Genomic DNA, 24,592 nt, shown 5'->3' on the forward strand with positions numbered 1-24,592 from the left:
TCCAGGTTTCATATCTAGAAGTTTGATTTGGGTCTTTTAAAAATTTTTTCAATTTTTTTATTGAAGTATAGTTGACTAACAGTGTTGTGATAGTTTCAGGTGTGATTTGGGCTTTTTTAATGTATCTTAGGTCTCCCGAGCATACTCAGCCTTGCCTCAAACTTCTCAAACACTTTGCAATACAGTTGTAATTGTTTTAATGCCCTGGTCTACTAATTCTCCCATCCATCTCATTTCTGAGTTGGTGTCACCTGTTGGATTTTTTCCCTCATTATGGGTTGTCTTTTCCTGTTTCTTTGCTTGTAATTTTTGTAATTTTTGTTTTTTTTGGTAATTTTTGTTTGGATGCCAGACATTATGAATTTTACTTTGGATGCTGGGTATCTTTATATTCCTATAAATATTCTTGCACTTTATTCTGGAACATGGTTAAGTTCCTTAGACACGGCTTGTTCATTTCAGATCTTGCTTTTAAGCTTTGTTAGGTGGGATCAGAGCAGCATTTAGTCGAGGGCTAATCATTTCCCACTGCTGAGCCGAAACCCTTCTGAGTGCTTATTCTACCCAACAGTCCTTTAATTCTCAGGTTTTCCACTCTGGCTGTTGGGAATAGGCACTCTTCTTGGCCCTGTGTGAGCCTCATGGATTATTCTTTTTATTCTTTTGAGTAGTTCTTTATCCAGAAACCTCAAGTATTTCTTCACAGGCATGTGCTGATCAGTACTATGCTGAATACACAAGGAGGAGATCTCTGGAGGTCTCTTTCTGTGCAGCTCTCTCTTTTCTGGTATTCTGCCCTACAGACTCTAGCTGCCCTGGCTTCCTTGGCCTAAGCTTGCCTCCTAAACTTGGGGAGATTGCCTGACTTTCCCTGGGTTCTCTCTCCCTGTGCTGCCAGTTGGAAACTCTCTCCAGGCAATAAACCGGGGCAGTTGTAGGATTTACTTTGTTCGTTTCCTGTCTCTCAGGGATCGTTGTACTCTGTTACTTGGTGTCCAATGTCTTGAAGACTGTTGCTTTGTATGTTCTTTTTTAGTTGTTCATAATGACAGGGTAAATCTGGTTCATGTCACCCCACCTTGGCTGGAAGCAGAAGTCTAGATTTTTTAAAAAAGAAAAGTAGAGGAATTGGTTATATTTCCTTTTTTAAAGAAAACGTTAGTACACATTTACATGTTGTCTTTTACCCCTAATCTATTTCGTTTCTTCTTGAAGCCGTTAGGGCTTTTTTTTTTTTAATTGAAATATAGTTAATGTACAATGTTATGTTAGTTTCAGGTATACTACATAATGATTTGATGTTTGCACGCATTATGAAATGATCACCAGGATAAGTCTAGTAACCATCTGTCCCCATACAAAGTTATTACAATATTACTGACCCTATTCCTTATGCTGTATATTACATCCCCATGACTGGAGGTTTGTACCTCTTGATCCCTGTCACCTCTTTCACACCCCCCCCATCCCTTCTGGCAACCAGAGTGTACTGCCTGTGTTTTTTTCTAGGAGTTGTATGGTTTCAGGTCTTACATTTAAGTCTTTAATCCATTTTCGAGTTTATTTTTGTATGTGGTGTGAGAAAGTGGTCCAGTTTGATTCTTTTGCATGTAGCTGTATGATTTTTCCAACACCATTTATTGAAGAGGCTGTCTTTTCCCTATTGCATATTCTTGTCTCCTTTGTTGTGGATTAATTGATTGTATAAATGTAGGCTTATTTCTGGGCTCTCTATTCTGTTCCATTTATCTATGTCCCTGTTTTGGGGCCAGTGGCATACTCTTTTGATTACTGTAGCTTTGTAATGTAGTTTGAGATCAGGGAACATGATAACCCTCAGCTTTATTGTTTCTTCTGCAAATTGCTTTGGCTTGTTGTGGCTTTTAAACTTTTAAGTTTGGGTTTTATGTTCATGGAAGCATTCTGTAAATAGAATAATAATAATGCTTTTAGAAACCAGAATATCAAATTTTATGTTTTCATATAGCCACTATTCATTTCAGTGTTCATGATAGAGTGCTTTGTCTGCCTACTCATTGAAATCTGATGATTCTAGCCAGAATTTTCCAAAGCAGGATTTTTTGGTGAGTTCACTATTCTTTATAAAATATATTATTTAAAAATTATTCATTCTAATAAGAACTAATACTTTTTCAGAGAAAAATATACTTTTCTCTTTGAAAAGTACAATTTAGGAAATATCTCATTCTTGGACTGTCTTAGACTTCCATCTTGTTGAGATGTAATAAGTATTTGTGTGTGTGTGTGTGTTCCTTTTGAAGCACTTCTTACAGAATTTTTATTGTTTCCTAGTCATTTTCAGCTCGATGCCTTTTGGATTTTGAACATCTGGCGCTTTCATATGCCATATATTGATCCTCCTAAACTGAATTAGGGTTTTATATAACTGATGAACTATCATTCTGAGTCCTTGCTGGTGTTCTGCTTGCTTGGCAGTGGGTCAGTTTCCATGGTATTGCCATTTTTGTACAGTATTGTTAGTGGAGCAGAGAGGTTGGGGGTGGGCATGCAGGCGCCTCACCCTGCTAAAGCAGGGTAGAAGCTGGAGTAGCTGTGCTTTTATTTAGTTTTGCATTTTAAGTTTCTAGATAATTTTTAAAGTAAGAGTTGTATTGCTGTAAAAAAGTTTTGAAACCACACTTTCTATCTTATTAAGAACAAGTAGTAGTAGCAAAGTGAAAGTGTTGATACCAGTGATTTGACGTTTAAGTTCTACAGGCTTTAATGCAGTTAAGACAAAGCTAATAATCATTAGGCATTCTAAAAGCATGCAACTTTTGCCTCAATTAGACACATTCATTGGTGGACTGTGTTTAATTGTGAAGGAAAAAACCAATTTAAGAACATGTATGAAATTGGAATTATGCTCTGGAAAAAGTAAGATGAGATGTAATTAGGTGTTTTTTAGTTTTAGCTTTTCAGGAACGTAATTCCCCTCTGACACATCTATTGTCTTGCTTTTTACACATTGCACTTTTGTACATACTTTTAGGAACTCGTGTGAGAAAACGATGGACTCCTTTTACTTCTGGTGGTCTAAGAACACTAATTTTTCTCTCTGTTACAGGATTTTACACTTATATAGTTTTCCTAAAGATTAATGAGTTTGCTTATGAAGAATTTGAACATGTAGAACACAATAGAAATATTAATGAGTCCTGTATGTCTGGCAACCAGATTTAATAATTGTAAGAATTTTTAAAAATTACTTATTGTATTTTTTAATTTCTGGCTGCGTTGGGTCTTCGTTGCCATGTGCAGGCTTTCTCTAGCTGCGGTGAATGGGGGCTACTCTTTGTTGCGGTGCACGGGCTTTTCATTGCGGTGGCTTCTCTTGTTGCAGAGCACGGGCTCTAGGCGCACAGGCTTCAGTAGTTGTGGCACATGGGCTCAGTAGTTGTGGCGCATGGGCTTAGTTGCTCTGCAGCATGTGGGATCTTCCTGGACCAGGGCTCGAACCCGTGTCCCCTGCATTGGCAGGCGGATTCTTAACCAGTGGGCCACCAGGGAAGTCCCTATAATTATAAGATTTTTGTCATCTTTGCTTTAGCAAAAAAAAAACTTTTTTGGCTAAAGTTTAGTAAATCTGCTTTTCCACATTACAGAAAATGAAGTTGTATATTAGACTTATTTATTGAATACTTACTGTATCCAGTAGTCATAAAATGCCTCGTCTGGTGTATGTCTGGTGTATGTGAGTGCCGTGTGATAAAGTATGCCTGTGCTCTGACAGCCTGGGGGCATGGTGGGATGAGGTGAGGTGGTTGAAATTGGATGTGGAAGGGAGGGCTTTCCCGAGGTGACCCTTAGGTAGGTCTTGAAGGGCATATGAAGGGAAGCTCTCCAGGCTGAGGGATCCATATGTTTAGATCCTGTGGGTAGAGAGGATGTGACGTTTTTGAGGAAGTTTGATATAATTGAGGCTTGGGGAAGCAATCAGGAAAGTGGTGGAAGGTGAGACTGTAGAGGTAGGCACATGACAGATCACAAGGGCCTTGTGTGCCAAGCTAAGGAGCTTATTTTATTTTTAAATAATAGCTTTACTAAGATACAATTCACACACCATAAAATTCACTCTCTTTTAAGTGTACAGTTTGGCAGTTTTTAGTATATTCACAGAGTTGTACAACCGTTACCACTGTCTAATTTCGTTTTCATTACCCCCAAAGAAACCCTCTGCTTACTAGCAGTCATCCTCCATTTGGAATTTATTTTAAATGTCATTTAAATGTTTTTATTTATTTTTTGGGCATGCCGTGTGGCTTGTGGGATCTCAGTTCCCTGACCAGGGATTGAACCTGGGCCACAGCAGTGAAAGTGCGGAGTCCTAACGGCTAGGCCACCAGGGGACTCCCTATTTTTTTTTTTTTAATTTTTATTTATTTTTTGGCTGCGTTGGGTCTTCGTTGCTGCACGCGGGCTTTCTCTAGTTGTGGCGAGCGGGGGCTATTCTTCGTTGCAGTGCGCGGGCTTCTCATTGCGGTGGCTTCTCTTATTGCGGAGCACAGGCTATAGGCGCACGGGCTTCAGTAGTTGTGGCTCGTGGGCTCTAGAGCGCGGGCTCAGTAGTTGTGGCGCACAGGCTTAGTTGCTCCGTGGCATGTGGGATCTTCCCGGACCAGGGCTCGAACCCGTGTCCCATGCATTGGCAAGCGGATTCTTAACCACTGCACCCCCAGGGAAGCCCCCTATTATATTTTAATTAAAGTATAGTTGATTTACAATATTGTGTTAGTTTCAGGTGTACAGCATAGTGACTCAGTATTTTTGCACATTATACTACATTGTAAGTTGTTACAAGATAATGGGTATAATGCTTTGTGCTCTACAGTAACTCCTTGTTGCTTATCTATTTTATATATAGTATTTTGTATCTGTTAATTCCATACCTCTAATTTTTCCCTCCCCCCTTCCCTCTTCCCTTTGGTAACCATGAGTTTGTTTTCTATATCTGTGAGTCTGTTTCTCATATACATTCATTTGTATTATTTTTTCGATTCTATATGTAAGTGATATTATAGTGTTTGTCTTTCTCTGTCTGATTTATTTCACTAAGCATAATATTATCTAGGTCCATCATGTTGCCGCAAATGGCAGTATTTCATTCTTTATGGCTGAGTAATATTCCTGTGTGTGTGTGTGTGTGTGTGTGTGTGTGTGTGTGTGTGTGTGAGTGTGAGTTTGACATCTTCTTAATCATATTGTCTGTTGATGGGCAGTTGGGTTGCTTCCAAGTCTTGACTATTGTAAATAGTGCTTCTAGGAACACTGGATGCATATATATATATATATATTTTTTTCATGTATCTTTTTGAATTAGTGTTTTCTGTGCTTTTGGAGATATACCCTGGAGTGGAATTGCTGAATCACGTGGTGGTTCTATTTTTAGTTTTTTAAGGACCCTCCATACTGTTTTCCATAGTGGCTGCACCAATTTACGTTCCCACCAACAGTGCACCAGGGTTCCCTTTTCTCTGCACCCTCTCCAGCATTTGTTGTTTGTAGACATTTGTTGTTTGTTTGTGCCTGTTGGCCATCTGTATGTCTTCTTTGGAAAAATGTCTATTCAGGTCTTCTGCCCATTTTTTGATTGGGTTGTTTGGTTTTTTTTTTTTGATACTGAGTTGTATGAGATGTTTGTATATTTTGGATATTAACCCCTTGTTGGTCGCATCACTTGCAGATATTTTCTCCCATTCTGTAGGTTCTTGTTTCATGTTTTCAATGGTTCCCTTTGCTTTGCAAAATTAAGTGATTTTTAATAACCATTTGTCAGTGGTTCCCATTGCTGTGCAAAATTAAACGAGCTTTAATAACCGTTTAAGACTTATGTCTCTTAAAAATAACACATTAATGTTTGTGTTACGGAAGCAATAGTGTAATATTTTTGTGAAATACTACCTGCCATACTGACCATGTGTTTTAAAGCTGCACTGCCCCACTTAGGAGAGTCATTGCTCTTCACTGAGCAAGGCTGGAGAGTTTTAAGCACAGAGTGCTGTGAATGTGATTGCAGTTCAGAAAGATCATTGGTTGTTGTGATGAGGAGAGCTTGTGGGACTGAATTAACGAGAGGTAGAGAAGACCACTTACTTATTTAGAAACTTGTAAATGAGCACGTACTATGTGCCAGACACCATTGTAGGCACTGTGAACAGACTAGACATACCGGCCCTCATGGAGTCAAGTTCTGGTGAGGGGATGCCGTGGGCGTAGGAGGGAAATGAGGATGTGTTGGAAAGCTCTTAAGCGGTTACAGTAGACAGACTGTAATGATAGATTTAATGTAGGGTACAAGGAGGCGACAACAACTCCTAGGATTCTGGCTTAAGTGACTTGGTGATTGGTGGTGCCATCCGCTGAATAGGGGATGTAGCAGCTTTGAGGTTGAGATACCAGCACATAATAATTCAGGCAACATTGATGGAGAATTATCATGGACGCTTCTCCCATCTCTCCTCTAAGTTGCGTCCACTTCGTCTGTCTTCCTGTTGTACCTTGTTACTTACTTCTGTCACAGCACTTCTCTATCTTTAGGTAAGTATTAGCTTCTATGTCTTTGCCACTGCCCATTGAGGGTGGGAACTGCCTATATCATTTTCGTATCCCTGCCTACAGACCATATCTGCTAGCTTGGAGAATATGATTGCTTCTTATTTGCCTCCACTGCAGCTGTCCTCCTATAAGCCATCATTATCTATAACTTTAATTACTGAGGTTGCCTTCTAGTAAGTCTTCTGCTTCCACATGTTAAAATGTAAGTCAGTATGTTCCTCTACTGCTCAGAACCTCACAGTGGCCCGTGTTTCACTTAGGGTAAAAGTGAAAGACTTCACAACGGCCTTACAAGACCTACTTAGTCTGGTTCTTGTATTACTTTTATGACTTTTATCTCCTTTGCTTCTTACAAATCTTTGCTTAAGTGTTACCTTCTCAATGAGGCCTGTCTTGACCTACCTACCTATCCATCTGTAAGTATGTTATCTCTAAAATACAGACAGTCTAGCATCATACTGTATTCTTTCAACTATGTGATATTCTGGAAAAAGCAAAACTACATAGACAGTAAAAAGATCAGTGGTTGCCAGAGGTTAGAGGAGGAGGAGGAATGACTAGGCAGAACACAGAGGATTTTTAGGACAGGGAAAATACTCTAGGATACCATAGTAATGGATACACGTCATTATACGTTTGTCCAAACTCACAGAATGTACACCACCAAAAGTGAACCCTAGTGTGCTATGGACTTTATGTGATTATGATGTGTCAACATAGGTTTGTCAGTGGTAACAAATGTCCCTCTCTGGTGGGGATGTTGATAGTGGGAGAAGCTATTCATGTGTGGGGGCAGAAAGTATATGGGAAATCTCTGTATCTTCCTCCTGATTTTGCTATAAACTTAGAACTGCTCTAAAACAATTAAGTCTTTAGATATAAAAAACAACAATAACAACAAAAAATCTAACCACAGGTAGCACAATTAAATAAAATTAATATTTGTTCCTTAGTATAATTAAATCTCCAGTCGTCTCTTTTTAAATAGTTGCTTAGATCAGCATTCAAACATGATGCACATGTTGCATTAAAAAAATAGGTTTATTGGGACTTCCCTGGTGGCGCAGTGGTTAGGAATCCTCCTGCCAATGCAGGGGACATGGGTTCAAGCCCTGGTCTGGGAAGATCCCACATGCCACGGAGTAACCAAGCCCATGCGCCCACGAGCCACACCTACTGAAGCCCACATGCCACAACTATTGAAGGCTTCTCTTGTTGCGGCACACGGGCTCTAGGCGCACGGATTTCAGTAGTTGTGGCGTGCGGGCTCAATAGTTGTGGCGCATGGGCTTAGTTGCTCCGCAGCATGTGGGATCTTCCCGGACCAGGGCTCGAACCCGTGTCCCCTGCATTGGCAGGCGGATTCTTAACCACTGCACCACCAGGGAAGTCCCAGTTTGATTAGTTTTGACATATGTATACACCTGTGAAATTATCACCGCAATCAAGATACTGAATATATTCATCACCCCCCACCCCCAAATTTCCTCATGCCTCTTTGTGATTCCTCCTACCTTCCCCTCCTCCCCCAAGCAACCACTGATTTGCTTTCTGTCACTGTAGATTAGTTTGCATTTTCTAGAGTTTTATATAAATGGAATCTTAAATTATGTGCTGTCTTGTCTGGCTTCTTTCAGCATAATTGATTTGAGACTCATCCACATTGTTGCATGTATCATTTGATTATTCTTTTTTATTGCTCAGTAGTATTACCTTGTATGGATACACCAGAATTTTTTTTATTTAGTCACCTCTTGATGGACATTTGAATTATTTCCATTGTTTGGCTATGACAAATAAAGCTGCTGTGAATAATATTTGTGTACAAGTCTGTGTGTGAACATATATTTCCTTCTCCTGTGGGTAAATGCTCAGGAACGGAATCATATAGTAGTTGTATACTTAATTTTTTTAAGGAACTGCAGACTTTCCCAAAGTGGTTTTATAATTTTACCTTCTTACCAGCCGTGTATGAGAATTCCAGTTGTGCCACAACCTTACTAACAGGTGCTATGGTCAGTCTTTTCAATTTTAGACATTCTAATATGTGTGTAGTGGTATCATATTGTGGTTTTAACTTACATTTGCCTACTGACAAATGATATTGAACACTTAAAAGATATGCTTATTTGTCATCCCCATAACTGCTTATAAAGGTTCACTTCACTGTCCTGGCTCCATGGCCTGGAAGCTCTCTCAAACCAGGAAGCTGGGACAGCAGTAAGGCTGATCTCCTTTGTTTCCCTTTTTTCTTTTTTTTTTTGGGCTGTGTGGGCTCTTCATTGCAGGCTTCTCTCTAGTTACGTCAAGTGGGCTTCTCGGCTTCTCTCTCACTGTGGTACACAGGTTTAGTTGCCCCGCAGCATGTGGGATCTTAATTCTCCCACCAGGGATCGAACCTGCGTCCCCTGCATTGGAAGGTGGATTCTTAACCACTGGACCACCAGGGAAGTCCCTTGTTTCCCATCTTTCAAGGATCACTGATGTGCGTTGTCTGGAAGGCCATTGTTTCTTATATTTTGTTTGTTTGTCTGGATTTTTCAGGGAGGAGGGTAAATCTGGTCTCTGCTACCATCTTGGCCAAAAGCACACACATAAATCTTAATATATAGATTTTCCCGTCTTTAATTTTGATTTCCCTCGTAATTTAGTTGTAGAAAACCACTAGGTTGTCTGGTTGAGTTTCCCTCATTCTGGATTTTCTGATTGCATCCCTGTACTGTTCTTTTTTTTTTTTTTAAACTAGGCCATTAAAAATTTTTTTTTAAACAATAGAATAGTTTTCTTGATGACTGCAGACATGTAAGGCTGATTGGTAGTATTCAGAAATATCAGAGTAATGGTTTTCTGATTGGTGTGTAGTCTTCAATAATTATAAGGAGATATTTGTATGTATCTGCTGTCAAACCAATAAGACTGCATTTATGCATCCGTCATTTTCAGGATTGTTGGTAACCTGGGCATATTTTCCCCAAATGACCTTTGCCTCCTTGTGTCACTAGGCCCAGCTCGCTCACGTTCACCTCAATGACAGTACCTTTGGTAATAACACCCAAAGTTGTATATAGTGGGGATGAGGGATTCTTCTTCATACCAAGTATTGGCAGGCAGAAGGTGGCTTTCAGCTCAGGATGTGTTACGTGGGCCTTCTTAAAACGTAATCCCATTGGCCTAATGGATCTTTCATATTTAGGTGGTTTTCGAGTAAAGCCATCTCCAACAAAGCAAACTTCAGTAACCATCCTCTTCCAGGCTTGCTTCTTTCTCTTTCCCGTTTGAATAACTTTTAATACTTCTGTTTCTCCCTGGGCACGAACTTTGGGCAGAGGGGCTTCCCATTTTCCCGCTTTCTCTTTTCGTTTTTGTTTGATCATATTGGAAAGTACTTTAGCTCGAGACTGTCCCTCTCTGTCCAGTAGATATGCAGGTACTGCTCCTTGTGGAGTCTTTTCATCGTTCTTCTGTTTGCTGTTTCTTTTTTCATGCATCTTAATAGTCTTTTTCGTTTGTATTTTCTCAGCATGGCGCTCTTTATGGTAGAGCTTAGCTTTCAGACCAATCATTTTTTTTGCCTTCTTTGAACGTTCATGAGCCTCTAGATCTTCCTTCTTTCTCTTTTTCTCATGGTAATCCAAACGCTATCCATAGCGCTTACGGTGTAACTCGATATATTCATTTTGTGGCATGCTGACGGCCGCCAAGCCACCGGGTGCAGCTGCCGGGGCGTGAAGAAGCTCTCAATTTTCTGGTCTTAGAGACCCACCCCCTGTACTGTTTTTAACATGTTCCTTTATCCTTTATATTTTCTATAAACTGGTGGTTAAATTTAGAGGATTGATCAATTTCTGATTAAAATTATTTGGGGCAAGAATAATTCAGAGGAGATATTTTGACCATCCTATTTAAATGAAAACCTCCATTGCACTCCAGTCCCGCTTATCCTGGTACACTGTTTCTTATTTTCATAGCACCTACTAACGTAATATAAAAGTACATATTTGTTTAGTATCTGTTCTAAAACTTAACCTCCATAAAGGCACAGGTTTTTGTTTATGCTGTATCCCCAGAGTCTAGAACATTGTTCAGCACATAGTTGGCACAAAGTAAAAATCTTTTGAACAAATAAATGAATGAAATACAAAGGCACAGAACTGGTGAACTCGCATTACCCTCATTACCATTCGTACTAGAATAATTGTGCTTAACAACACTATTAAAGACAATGTAAAATCTTCTGGAACTCGGGCAGGTAGGAACTCCAGAGGCGGACTTTGGAGGAGGGCTGTGTAACCAGCTCTACTTCTTCCTCTGAGAATAACCCTCCTTTTGGTAGCTGCCAGAGATTTATTGGCTCTTTAAAATCCGAGCTCAGAGTCGCGCAGCCTTTTTCAGGGGATCAAGAAAGTGTTCCTCTGCTCAGAGTGAGACTGCTACTCTGCCAGCCTAGAGGCTTCAACAGAAGTTGAAAGGAAGCCCCAGAACTTCAGATGTTCCTGGAGAGGTCCTCACCCCACCTTCCCCTCCCTCAGCACTCCTAGCTTCTCTGTCGCTCTCTGCCATTGGTATTGATCTCATTATGTGCTTTTTTTTTTTTTTTTCTTTTTCTTTTTGGCCGTGCGGTGTGGCTTGTGGGATCTCAGTTCCCCAACCAGGGATCGAACCTGGGCCAAGGTGTGAAAGCCTGGAATCCTAACCACTAGGCCACCAGGGAAGTCCCATATGTTCTTTTTTCTTGGTTATCGGTCACAAAGAAGGCCAGGATTCCTAGGTCATCCCCTTGTTCTATAGGCTTTAATCTCTAAGATACTGTACATTTTTTTTCTGATCGCATCTCGCACCCCTGACCTTCTCTTGGCACTTATATGGAAGCTTCTGAAACTCAGGGTACATCAGCAGAATCCCCCTAATCCTCAATTTCTTTTGTGAATGTTCCTCACATTCTTGTTCTTACAGCAAATTCGTTGTCTCCTGACGGCACTGTTTTCCCAGCAGCGCTCTCACGTGGTGCTTGCCTTTTCCCTACATTCCTCATATCACTGTGCCTGGAAGTGGGATGTCTTCCTTGTTCTGTATTGCCACTTCTGTACCGTTTTTTTCTCTTCCATAAAAACACCCACAGTGAATATGATGTCATCAGATTATACCACTCACTACTGCTTTTTGCAGCTTCTCCAAAGGTCGCTGTGGAGGATTGAACCCCTTATTACGGAGTCACTCTGTATCTCTTGTAATGCTTCTTACCTCATATCAATATAGTTACGCCAGTTTCTTTTTGTTAGTGTTTGCGTAGTGACTTTTCATCTTTGTGCTTTCAGTCTTTCTTTATTCTTATGTTTTAGGTATGTCTGTACACATTTTAATCCAAATCTTAAAAGGAAATTTTTGCTTTTATGTAGGACATTTAGAACCGTTTACAGTTTCTTTTAAGTATTTGCTCATATATTTGTAGTTAGATCTACTGATTGAGAGCTTTCTATTTATTTGACCCACCTGTTCTGTTTCTTTCTTATTCCTTTGATCTTCTTTTGCATTTAGTGTTTATTCTTACTCTACCCTGTCTCCTTAGCTTGGTAGTTATATGCTGTTTTTCAAAATACTGTTCTCTTAATGGTTTTATTTTGGTTTGCAAATTTTTTTTATTGTGGTAAAATACACAGAAAATTTACCATCTTTAATCATTTTTAAGTGCACAGTTTGGGGTATTAAATCCATTCATGATGTTGTGCAACCATCACCGCCCTCCATCTCCAGAGCTCTTTTCATCTTGTAAAATTGAAACTCTATACCCATTAAATACGCTCCATTCCCTCCTCTCCCAGCCCCTGGCACCCACCCTTCTACTTTCTGTCTTTCTGAATTTGACTGCTCTAAGTACCTCATATAAATGGAATCATACAGTTTTTGTTTTCTTTTTAAATTCCTTTGGCATAATGTCCTCAAGATTCATCCATGTTGTAGTATATGTCAGAATTTCCTTCCTTTTTCAGGCTGTTTAAAGAACAGTTTTGCCAGATACAAGGTTTTTTGGTTGATGTTTTTTCCTTTTAGCACTTTGAATATATTGACCCACTGTCTTCTGGCCTCCAAAGTTTCTGATGAGAAATCTGCTTATAATCTTACTGAGGATCCTTAGAATGCGACGAGTCATTTCTCTCTTGCTTTCAAGATTCTGTCTGTCTTTGACTTTCACAAAGTTTGATTGTTTCTGCTGTACAGCAGAGTGATTTAGTTATACATATATATACATTCTTTTTCATATTGTTTTCCATTATGATTTATCACAGGATATTCAATATAGTTCCCTGTGCTGTACAGTAGGACCTTGTTGTTTATCCATTCTGTATATAATAGTTTGCGTCTGCTAATCCCAACCTCCCACTCCATCCAACGCGCCCCCCCCCCGCCCCGCAACCACAAGTCTGTTCTCTAGGTCTGTGAGTCTGTTTATGTTTGTAGATACGTTCTACATATGTGTTGTAATTTAGATTCCACATATAAGTGATATCATATGGTATTTGTCTTTCTCCTTCTGACTACTTTGCTTTGTATGATAATCTCTAGGTCTGTCTATGTTGCTGCAAATGGCATTATTTCACTCTTTTTTATGGCTGAGTAATATTCCACTTATACATATACTACATCGTTTTTTTTTTTTTTGGCGGTATGCAGGCCTCTCACTGTTGTGGCCTCTCCCGTTGCGGAGCACAGGCTCCGGATGCGCAGGCTCAGCGGCCATGGCTCACGGGCGCAGCTGCTCCATGGCATGTGGAATCCTTCCGAAACGGGGCACAAACTCGTGTCCCCTGCATCGGCAGGCGGACTCTCAACCACTGCGCCACCAGGGAAGCCCTATACTACATCTTTTTTTATCGATTCATTTGTTGATAGACGTTTAGGTTGACTCCATGTCTTGGCTACTATGAATATGCTGCTATGAACATAGGAGCGCATGTATAAAAGCTGAAGTTGAAATTAACGCAATTTACGTTCCTACCCTTTTTCTGGAAGTTGCAAGCCTTCAGTAGACCCCAGAGTTACTCAGTAGTTACATCAACAGATTCTGCCAGTGCAGTTGTTGTCTAGGTGGGGAGACAGATTTCGGGTGTTTCTTATTCCACCATTTTCCCAGAATCTTCTCCCTTAGAGATTATAATTTACATCCTTGATTTATCAATCTGATGTAAACTAGGTGCTTTTGCCCTCTTAAAGGGCAGTGCAAGGACCATAGAACCCTTCAGTTACCCCTGGTGCTCCCTGTGTGCCTTGTTGTTTTATATTTTGTCTTACATGTTTTAATTCCTATAGAAACAATTATCTTACACAGTTATTTCATTAGGATTCCTTCGCATCTTTACCCTTTTTGTTGCCCTTCGTTCCTTTGTGCCCCTCACAATTTTCTATCTGGGTTTATTTTTCTTCTGCTTGCAGAATATCCTGTGATATTTCTTCTGGGGTAGGCCTGCTATTGATAAATCTATCTGAAAATGTTTTTATGTCAGGTTTATTCTTGAAGGTTATTTTTACTGGGTATAGAATTCTAGGCCACAGTTATATTCTTTGAGCACTTCAGAAGTATTTCACTGTGTTCTTTTTTTTTTTTAAATATCCTTATTGCAGTATAATTGCTTTACAATGGTGTGTTAGTTTCTGCTTTATAACAACGTGAATCAGCTATACATATACATATATTGTCTTCTTTTCTTTTTTAGTAAAGTATTATTTTAACCCGCCTGTTTTTTTTTTTTCAGGTGATTTAAAATTTTTTTCTCTTTGTCTTTGTTTCAGCTATTTTATTGTGATGTCCCTAGGTATGAATTTTTTTTTTTAAGTTTGTTTAGGATTCTTAGGGCTTCTTGAACCTGTGGCTTGCTGAGTTTTCATTAATTTTAGGAACTTCTCAGTCATTGTTCAGTTATTGCTTCTGTTCCATTCCTTTTTTTTTTTTTTTTTTTTTTTTTGTGGTACGTGAGCTGGTACTGTTTTGTGGTACTGTTGTGGCCTCTCCCGTTGTGGAGCACAGGCTCCGGACGCGCAGGCTCAGCGGCCATGGCTCACGGGCCCAGCCGCTCCGCGGCATGTGGGATCTTCCCAGACTGGGGCACAAACTCGTGTCCCCTGCATTGGCAGGCGGACTCTCAACCATTGCGCCACCAGGGAAACCCTCCATTCTTTTTTGAAACTTCAATTTCATATATGTTCTGTATCTCTGTCTCTTAGCCTCTAGTCTGTGTTTTTCAAATTTTAACATCTTTGGGCTTCATTTGACTTACTTTATTCTAAGTTGTCTTTCTCTATCTGCTTTTAAATTCATCCATTGAGTTCCTAGTTTCAGTTTGTATAGTCTTTTTTTAGTTTTAGAGCTTTCATTTGGTTCTTTTTTTATAGTTCCTAGTTCTCTGCTAAAATTGTATATCTTGTCTTTTATCTCCTAGAACATTGTAAGTATAGTTATTTTAAAATCTGGTAACTCTTAATATGTGGAATGCTTGTGGATCTGTTTCCATTTTATATTTCTTCTGTCTTTTGTTCATGTTGTATTGTTTCCTCATATGCCTGGTCATTTTTTATCACGTTTTATATCAAACTTGCAATTTGCAAAATCGGTTATAAAAAATTTTTGAGGCCCAGGATAATATCTTCTTCTAGAGAGGATTTATTTACACTAGCACTCTGGAATCACCTTAATCCAATTTCAGATGACCCAGTTGAAATGATTCAAAGCTGAACTGCCGTCCCTTTGAGGGTCTGTTTACTTCAGTTTCATCCTTAACTCCTAGGGTATAGCCTTTTGGAGTGTCAGCCAAGAAACGGGCATTCACTAGCTGCTGTCCTTTTCTCCTCTCCCCAGTGGCAGTACTTGTGGAGTCCAGTGTCTTTGCCCTAACTCCAGAAGCCTGTCAGATACATTACTCCATCTCTTAATGGTCCCCGATGAAATTGGCAAACATCCTTGAGGGGAAGAGTGACCTCAGTAGCTGGACGTCCCTTCCTAAGCTTCAGTCTCTCCTGCATTCTGGCCTTATCTTGTCAGTTGTCTGATTCCTTCAAGCAGATGTTTTAAATATTTTGTTCAGGTTCTCAGGGAGGGGTCTGAGTTACTAGTCTATTACTAGAACAGAAGTAGCTTCTACCTTTCTGTCACTTAGTACAGTACAGTGTCTGTAGTCTTTTATGATTTCAGTATCCCTGAAGATAGTTGATCCCAGAGCAACTGTGAATGACTGGACAACAGTTAAACAGCAGTGACCCCGGCCCCTAAATACCTTGGCTTCTTAGTTCCTTGACCTCTCTCCCAGGTATCCTGTTCTCTCCCCTACCTTGTAGACCCATTCCCTTGAATTACCATTATCTGAAACACCCCTGTCATCTTAATTTCAAACTTAGCGCTCTGACTGCTTCTTCCTGAACTTCTTCTTAGCTCACGCCTTCCACCCTCCCATTTCCTGGTCTTCGGCCCGCCCCATCGTGACCTTCAGTTCATTGATCCTCCCACCTATTCCCCTGAGCATTCTCACAGTCAGTCGTTATAATACATTCTCTGCTCCTATTACCTTGTTTTCCTCTAGTTTCATCTATAGTCTTGGCTAAGCCACCACCTGTGTCTTGGCCTGGCTTCTCCAGAAAAGAGCGTAAGACAAAGCTTATATGCTAATACTTTATGTGAAGTTAGAGTGAGGGGGGAAAGAAGAAAGTTAGGCAGAGAAGGAGAGAAAGCATATCCAAAGTGAGTGGTATGTTATCAAGCTGGCCACAGTTTCACAAGAACCTTAGCTGGTTGCTAGGCAATGCTGGAAACCTCCAGAGAATCATGGCACCTCTCAGAACACTCCCAGGGGGCAGGTGTGTGGGGACGACAGCTGAGAAATGTGATGGCTCCTTCCCGTTTCCTGTCTCTTAATGGTCAGAGTTGCCCCACAGGGTCTTCACTATTGTGTGCTTTCGGGTTTGTTACTTGGGCTCTCCAGGTACCTGCTGGAGAAGCAGCTGAATTTGGGCATTGGAGCTGCTGTGGCTTCTTCTGCCACAGTGGGCAAAACAAAGCCCACGAAAGCCCAACCCTCACCCCTGGGGGGAGGAAGGGACAGCTGGCGGTGTTAGGAAAGGACACTCGGGTCAGGGGCTGGGGCTCTGATCACGTGAAGCTTGCGCGTGTTGGCCAGGCCTGGTGGGGCAGCTCTGGCTGGGAGGTGGAGCAGCAGGCGGGCCTGGGTGGGTTTGGAGGAGGGGCATGAACTGCATCTGTTCTGGCCTCTTCAATCCAGCCTCTTGCTTGTTTTTTGCTGGGGTCAGTATAGCTGACATGTGGCTGGAGAAACCCTACTGACGAGTCTCACTTTAGAGTCATGATCCCCAAAATCAAGCAGGCCTGTTACTGGTTATATTCTGTTTTCTCACTCCAGTTACTCTCCCGGACAGTGTTTAAATATCTCACTTTAAACCTTCCATTCTTCCTTCCCATCCTTCCTTTATTTCACTGGGAAAAATACTGAAGCAATTGGAAGAAAACTTCCACAGGCTCCCACTGGCATATGGCACCTTGCCACTTCTGTGCCTGACCCGCTGCCTCATCTTCTGTGTTTATGCTCCTGGCTGAGGCCACCGTCGTTTCACGTGCAGTCGTTTCACGTGCATTCGACCCCGTCACCTTCTACCTGCTCAAAGACATCACTCCAGTCATTCATCCTTTATTTGCATCATCAAATTTTTCTTCTCTGTTGTATCATTCTCAGTAGCATATAAAATGCTGTTATTTCTCCCTTGTTTTTTTAAGAAAATTCCTCTCATTATTAAGTGTCTGTATTCTCTTCTTTCCTGTTCCCTAGTTCTTTCTTGAACACAATCCATTTAGGCCCCGCGCCTCTAAAATTGCTCATAACATCACTAGTGACTTCCGTGTTGCTAAATGCAGTGGTCACTTTGCAGTCCTCACCTTCTTTGACCTGTTTACCCCAAGAGACCCTGTAGATTACTCCTCTTTGAAGCCTGATTAGGCAGGGTTCTCCAGAGAAACAGAATCAATAGGAGATACATCTCTGTCTATGTCTGTATCTATATCTGTGTGATTTATTATAAGGAATTAGCTCATGAGACTCTGGAGGCTTAAAAGTTCCAAAATCTGCCATCAGCAACCTGGAGACCCAGGAGAGATTGTAGTTCTAGTTTGAGTTCACAGGCCTGAGAACCAGCTCAAGTGGTCAGGTTGGAGAAGTTCCCTCCTACTCAGCCTTTTTGTTCAATTCAGGCCTTCACCTGATTGGATGAGGGCCACTTACTTTATGAAGGGCAATCTGCTTTACTCAGGCTACCAATTCAAAGGTTAATCTCATCCAAAAACGCCCTCAGTGACAAACCCAGAATAATGTTTGACCAATATCTGGGCACCCTCTGGCCTGGTCAAGTTGACACATAAAATTAACCATCACAAACCCTTTCTTCTCGTGACATCTAGAACAAGATGCCTATTTAGTCCGTACAGGATCTGGTCCCTGTCACCCCTGACCTTAGCTCCCACTTTTCTGCACTCTGGTCACAGATGCCTCCTTGCTCTTTCTTGACCACTGTCAGACGTGCTCCCGCCTTAGGGTCTCTGCTATCTAAAAATTTCAGCTGCATCCCTGGTGCTTCCTGTTCCCTCTCCTTGCTTTATATTTTTTTTCTTATTCACTCTCATCAATCCAACCTACTTGCTTATTTATTTTGTCTGTTGTCTGACTCCTCCAACTGGAAGGTAAGCTTTGTGAGGTGAGGGCTTTTCAATCTTGTTGCCTTTCATACCCCCAGCTTCTGAGATAGTGCCTGGTGCACATTTGTCTCTCAGTAACAGCTTTCTTTTTGTTTAAAAACATGGACAGAAACTCTTCCCAGGAAGTTTACAAAATACAGGTTTTTAGCCTGGAGTTCTCAGCAGTGAATATCTTTATTGGCTGATAGATGCCTTTTGTATATGTCTTTTCTTAGATATGTCTTCGATAGTCTAACTGTGGATGAGCTGACATCATTCTGAAGGCACATTACCAGCTTTCTCACCTCCTTTCTTTCTAGCTCCGTGTGTGTGTGTGTGTGTGTGTGTGTGTGTGTGTGTGTGTTTATGTAAGAACCAGCACTGCTGCGGGACTTCCCTGGTGGTCCAGTGCTTAAGACTTCACCTTCCATTGCAGGGGGTTTGGGTTCCATCCCTGGTCAAGGAGCTAAGATCCCACACGCCTCAGGGTCAAAAAACCAAAACGTAAAGCAGAAGCAATATTGTAACGAGTTCAATGAAGACTTTAAAAATGGCCCACATCAAAAAGAAAAAAAGAACCAGCACTCTTGAAGCCCTTTACAAACATGATCTTATTTAATCCTTAAAACAATCCCGCAGCACAAGTTGTATCACCCCCATTGTACAGACGATGAAACTGAGATTTAGAGAGCTTAAGCAACTTGCCTGAGGTCTCAGTTGGTGAGTGGCAGAACCCAACTTGAGGTAACTTGATCTAGATCCTATATTCTTGACTGTTAGTACATTATATGCTGCCTTCTAGATATAGAGATGTCATCTTGTTTTGTGGCATGCAGGAGCTTGGAAATCTTGGGCAGGCTGTTTGTCGCCTTTCAGCCATAATGGTGATAAATATTCAAAGTGCTTAGAATACAAAGCAGCCATTCAAAGTTAGGAATCCTCTCTAATATCAGTGCGGCAATAACTGAACCTCAAGCCTTTCTCAGCTTTAGCCTCCCCAGATCTTCTTGGGTCAGTCTACCTGTTAGGTTCCTGGATCTGAGGTCCATACCTTGTCCAGGAGATTAGAAGGGTAATGGTGACTGCCATCACGAACGAGCTGGCCCTTTCTGGCTCAGGTTATCAAATCAGCTCTACCTACCACTGGAGTGTTCCATGAGGAATTACAGGAGTCCCCTTCTCCCTCAAAGGAAAGTGTAACAAACCATTCAAACTTCATGGCCTTAGATAACAACTCCTATTTCATGGTTCTTGCTAAGCTGGGTAGCTGTTCTGCTGGGCTTACTTGGGGTGTCTCATGTGGTGGCTGTCTGGGAGTAGCGGGGGTTGGTGTCATCTGGTGGCCTCACTGAGATGCTGGGACAGCTGGACCTATTTTCTTCTCTGTGTAGTCTCAGGACCTGTCCTTTTTCCAGTGGGCAAGGTGTCCACTGGGATAGTCAGACGTCTTACGTAGTGGCTCAGGGCTCCCCTAGGCAAGCATTCCAAGAAGGAGGAAGCGGAAACTGCTAGTCTTTTTTTTTTTTTAACATTATAAAAAAAATGCATCGGGAGCGTGGAGTCTTAACCGCTGGACCGCCAGAGAAGTCCCAGAAATTGCTAGTCCTTTTAAAGTGTAGGCCCAGAACTGGCATATTATCACTCCTGTCACATTTCCCTGGTTAACACGAGTCACGGACCAGCCCAGATGTGTTGTGAGTTTTACTACACAGATGTGTTGTGAGGTGTGCTGGTAACTAGGCGTGGAGCAGGTTCATTGGCAGTAGACTAGTCCAGACTACTTTTGAAAGTGAACAGGAGCCTTTTAAAAATTATGCTGGGTTGGTGGGTATAAACTGGAACTGTCTAGGACCCACTTGGACAATGGTCATCATAGTCATACTTGTGCCCTGGAGGAAGCAAGAGCTAGGTATCACCTTCAGTCTTTTCTTGTGATTCTCTCATTGTGAAGCTATGACCGTGTTAAGTATGGGTCTCATGTTTTAAATTGAACGTGACTTTTTTTTTCGTATAAATTTATTTAATTAATTTATTTTTGGCTGTGTTGGGTCTTCGTTGCAGCGCACGGGCTTTCTCTAATTGCGGCAAGCAGGGGCCACTCTTCGTTGTGGTGCGCAGGCTTCTCATTGCAGTGGCTTCCCTTGTTGCGGAGCACAGGCTCTAGGCACGCGGGCTTCAGTAGTTGCAGCATGCGGGCTCAGTAGTTGCGGCTCGTGGGCTCTAGAGCGCAGGCTCAGTAGTTGTGGTGCACGGGCTTAGTTGCTCTGCAGCATGTGGAATCTTCCCGGACCAGGGCTCGAACCCATGTCCCCTGCATTGGCAAGCGGATTCTTAACCACTGCGCCACCAGTGAAGCCCATGACTTTTAAATAACAGCCCAGCAACTTTATTTGGGCGCTCAGTGAGTACAGGAATTACTTATTTTGGCAGTGGAGGATTTGAGCTTCCTGAAATAATTTTGTTTGTTGGCCTCCAGCAGGGAGCTTTCCTGAGGTATTTTTCAAGATTTTGACTGTGTGCCATTTTCACGTTACCTGATAACTTGTAACCTAATCCTCTTGTAAGATATAGCTCCATTCTGCAGTTAATCAGATGATCTCAGAAGGTCTCTTCCAGCTCTAAAATTTTCTCTAATCTTGTAGAAAGTTGTTACAGGTGGCCACAGGACAACTGGAAAGCTATAATACAGGCTTTCACAGCTCCTATGTGAAATGGGGCCGGTGGGATCCAGAAATCTTTATGGGGTAGAGCCCTTTTTACTCTATACTTTGAAGGAATGTTAGTTTGCAATCCAAAATGGAATTTGTTCTCAGTTGAATATTAAGTCTTGAAAAGTTGACTGTAAAACAAAATTCTAAAATTAAAAATCCTATTTTTCTATATAATAGAAGGTAGACTTCTGAGGCATGACCATTAAGATCCCATTTTGATGTGAAGTGCCTCCAGAGTGTCTCACACCTACGTGCTTGTGCACCCCATGTAATTGTGCTTCAGGAATGTGGGATGAGGGTCCATTTTGTCTTTCCTGCAGCTCAGTGGCGGGGAGAGGATGCAGTTCCTGTGGAACTGCCTGAGGCCCTTTGGTATCTTTCCCCAGCTGGTGAGAGGTAGGGTCAGTGAAAATTCTAGGCTTGAATGTGGTGTGATAGCCTCTTTATTAACCCTGACTACTGTATAAAAAACAAACTTCTCCAAACTGGGTTTCTGCAGGTTTGAATAGTTGGGAGATCTCTTTTTCGCTAAAGAAGTTGCTAATGTGACTGTAGTCAAGTGAAGCACTATGCTTTCTGCCGCTGGGGGCAGAGAGTTCCCACTAACATTGGTTTCAGGAAGTATATACCACATAAATATTCTGTATATTTATAACATCTTTTCTACAGCATGTTTCGTATTACATTTTTTTTTTCCTTCGGTACGCGGGCCTCTCACTGTTGTGGCCTCTCCCGTTGCGGAGCACAGGCTCCGGATGCGCAGGCTCAGCGGCCATGGCTCACGGGCCCAGCCACTCCGCTGCATGTGGGATCCTCCCGGACCGGGGCACGAACCCGTGTCTGCTGCATCGGCAGGTGGACTCTCAACCACTGCGCCACCAGGGAAGCCCCGTATTACATTTTTAATGATGCAGCAGCTCTAACACTTGTTCTGTTTATAGTAAGGATAGAGGCTAACGTTATATGTTGCTGTTTGTCTATTGTCTCCTTCTAGGAAGGGGAGGAAGGTATGTTGGTAACTAGGATGACTATGAACTTTGTGTCTGTTTGACAGGCTCATATATATTGAGGTTCAGGGAAAATGTTAGTTTGCTTACTTTTAAGATGACTTTGGCGTAGGTGACATTAATTTTTCAAATCATTAAGTAATCACGTAGGGAGAGGATTATCATTTATAGAACACCTTTTATATGTACATTTATAGCAGTCTTGTGAAGAACACTGACCTTTTACACAGGAGGGAACTAAGACTGACCTGCCAGTGTTCCATAGTTAGTAATTGTCAAAGCTTGGATTTGAGCTCAGGTTTGTTTGACTTAAAAATTCTCGTGGCTCCCCCCTCACCTACCTGCTCCCCCCCGACACACCATTTTGGTTACTTACACAAAGATCCTTCCCAGCTAGACACTGTCAGTACTTTCATAGATCCACATCCCTAGGAAAAGTGGTTCCATTTGGCTATATTGCCTCGCATCTTCCATACGCTTGTTTCTTACACTGTTGTAAACGTGCTGACCATACAGGGTTTTTAACCTGGGACCTAGGAACCCTCTGAAGTTGTGTGCAAAATGTTGTGCTTTTTTTGCGGAAAATGTCAGCATCGATAGCTCTCATGAAATTCTCAGTGGTTTCTGACTCAGATAAAAAAAAAAAAACCAACCCGAAGAACCACGGCTTTATGCCATTAGTATTTTCCCAACACTATTATTAAATGAATTAATATACCTAAAGTGCTTAGAACAGTGCCTGACAAGAAGTAAGTTCACTATTAGTGTTGTTATGACGTTAACAGTTTTTATGTGCATGGCCTTCAAGACTTTTAATAATTGGATAACAGTCCATGGAGTAGAATACCACTGCTTATTGTTGGCAATATTTGGGCTTAAACAATTGCTTTTTTCTTACAGGCAGTTTGAGATGAATCTCCGTGTATTTAAAATGGTTCCCTGTATTTTGGATTATTTCTGTGGATTCCCCAAAGCAAAATTACTAGGTCAAAATGTATGAACATTTTGAAGATCTTTAGACATATTGCAGATTGCTTTCCAGAAGGCACATACTAGTGCATAGCAGCAGTATATTGCAGTCTGTTTTGCTATATATACTCTTGTTTGCACTAGACAAATAGATGAAATTAATTGCATATTAATTAATACGCAAAAGATTGCCTTGTTTAATAAAAATTTTTCCAGCTTCCAGAGGTGGAACATTTTCTGCGTACTCTTTTATGAATTGTCCTTATGTCCTTTTCTCATTAAATAGGGTTTTTATGGTTTTTTTATCAATTTGAGATGTTAACACTTAGTCACCTGCTGCAAATATGTGTTCTCAGATTGCTTGCCTTTGAAATATTTAGAAGTTTTCTTTCTTTTTTTTTTTTTGTTTTTTTTTAGTAAAATCTGTGGGGTTTTTTGCATGTGCTTCTATTGTTTATAATTTCTAGGTCCTCCTTCCCTTTCCCATTTCTCCTGGCTTTTCTCATGCAAACTTTAAAATTTTCCTCCATATAAACTTTTAAAAAAAGATTTTGTTTATTTATTTATTTTTTAATATGCCGTCTTATTTATTTATTTAGGCTATGTTGGGTCTTCGTTTCTGTGCAAGGGCTTTCTCTAGTTGTGGCAAGCGGGGGCCACTCTTCATCGCGGTGCCTGGGCCTCTCACTATCGCAACCTCTCTTGTTGCGGAGCACAGGCTCCAGACGCGCAGGCTCAGTAGTTGTGGCTCACGGGCCTAGTTGCTCCGCGGCATGTGGGATCTTCCCTGACCAGGGCTCGAACCCATGTCCCCTGCATTGGCAGGCAGATTCTCAACCACTGCGCCACCAGGGAAGCCCCATATAAACTTCTAAAATCTCCTATATGGAGAAATACTGAAGCAATATATATTTATTAGACTGTATATATTCATATGTAAAAATGAGCAGCTATTTTTCTTCATAATGATTGTGTAGAGTGTTTGTATGGATTTAATCATGATTTGACCCTACTGATAGACATTTTCTTTAAAAAATTTTTTTTAAATTATTTTTTTTATTGGAGTAAAATTGCTTTACAACGTTGTGTTAGTTTCTGCTGCAGAACAAAGTGAATCAGCTATACATATACATATATCCTCATATCCCCTCCCTTTTGAGCCTCCCTCCCACCCTCACCCCCCCCGCCCCCATCCCACCCTTCTAGGCCATCACAGAGCACCGAGCTGAGCTCCCTGTGCTAGGCAGCAGCTTCCCACTAGCTATCTGTTTTACACATGGTCGTGTGTATATGTCTATGCTGCTCTCTTGATTCGTCCCACCCTCCCCTTCCCCCACTGTGTCCACAAGTCCATTCTCTATGTCTCCGTCTCTTTTCCTGCCTTTCAAATAGGTTCATTTGTATAATTTTTCTAGATTACATATATATGCATTAATGTGCGATATTTGTTTTTCTCTTTCTGACTTACTTCACTCTATGACAGACTCTAGGTTCATCCACGTTACTACAAATGACCCAATTTCATTCCTTTTTATGGCTGAGTAATATTCCATTGTATATATGTACCACATTTTCTTGTTTCTAATATTCTCTATTACAACAAATTC

The 24,592-nt window shown here is 41.2% G+C and overlaps 1 protein-coding gene and 1 pseudogene across 3 annotated transcripts in view; one reads left to right on the forward strand and one right to left on the reverse strand.

Moving 5' to 3' along the window:
* RCOR1 (REST corepressor 1) overlaps positions 1-24,592 on the forward strand; it is a gene marked incomplete at both ends in the record, with an annotated part of 112,959 nt that overhangs the window by 11,917 nt on the left and 76,450 nt on the right. The gene's annotated exons all lie outside the window — the stretch shown is intronic.
* Positions 9,479-10,262, reverse strand: LOC307050506 (ribosome biogenesis protein NSA2 homolog; annotated as a pseudogene). The gene has a single exon. The product of its transcript is annotated as a ribosome biogenesis protein NSA2 homolog (transcript).

This window comes from Hyperoodon ampullatus (genome assembly GCF_949752795.1).
Source record: "Hyperoodon ampullatus genome assembly, chromosome: 3".
Classification (NCBI taxonomy): Eukaryota; Metazoa; Chordata; class Mammalia; order Artiodactyla; family Ziphiidae; genus Hyperoodon; species Hyperoodon ampullatus.